Source organism: Colobus angolensis, unplaced genomic scaffold, assembly GCF_000951035.1.
Source record: "Colobus angolensis palliatus isolate OR3802 unplaced genomic scaffold, Cang.pa_1.0 Scaffold293, whole genome shotgun sequence".
Classification (NCBI taxonomy): Eukaryota; Metazoa; Chordata; class Mammalia; order Primates; family Cercopithecidae; genus Colobus; species Colobus angolensis.
The window spans coordinates 301,049-301,438 of NW_012116188.1; the positions used below are offsets into that span (position 1 = coordinate 301,049).

General features: G+C 45.6%; 1 pseudogene across 1 annotated transcript in view; it reads right to left on the reverse strand.

Moving 5' to 3' along the window:
* The window catches only part of LOC105516890, a 29,859-nt pseudogene that overhangs the window by 18,956 nt on the left and 10,513 nt on the right, over positions 1 to 390 (reverse strand). The gene's annotated exons all lie outside the window — the stretch shown is intronic.

Consider the following 390-nt stretch of genomic DNA (forward strand, 5'->3'; position numbering starts at 1 on the left):
CCTGTAATCTAAGCACTTTGGGAGGCTGAGGCAGGAGAATCGCCTGAACCTGGGAGGCAGAAGTTGCATTGAGCCGAGATCATGCCAGTGCCCCCCAGCCGGGGGGAGAGAGCAAAATAAAAAAAAAAAAAAAAAGGAAAAAGAGAAGAAAGAAACGTGAAGTGTATTCATCTTATTCTGCACAAAGGAGTACAAACGGCATCCTCTGAGTGAATTGCTTATGGAAAGCAGCTGGCAGGCAGCTTCCTTTTTCTTACTGAAGACATCAAACATCTCAAATATGAAAGGGCAGTAAGGTCATCTGTCCATCCCCCTGCTATAGTGGAGGGCTTCATAAAACTGTCCTACAAGGAATAAGTCATCTTTGGACAAATCAGCCGCAGGATCCTG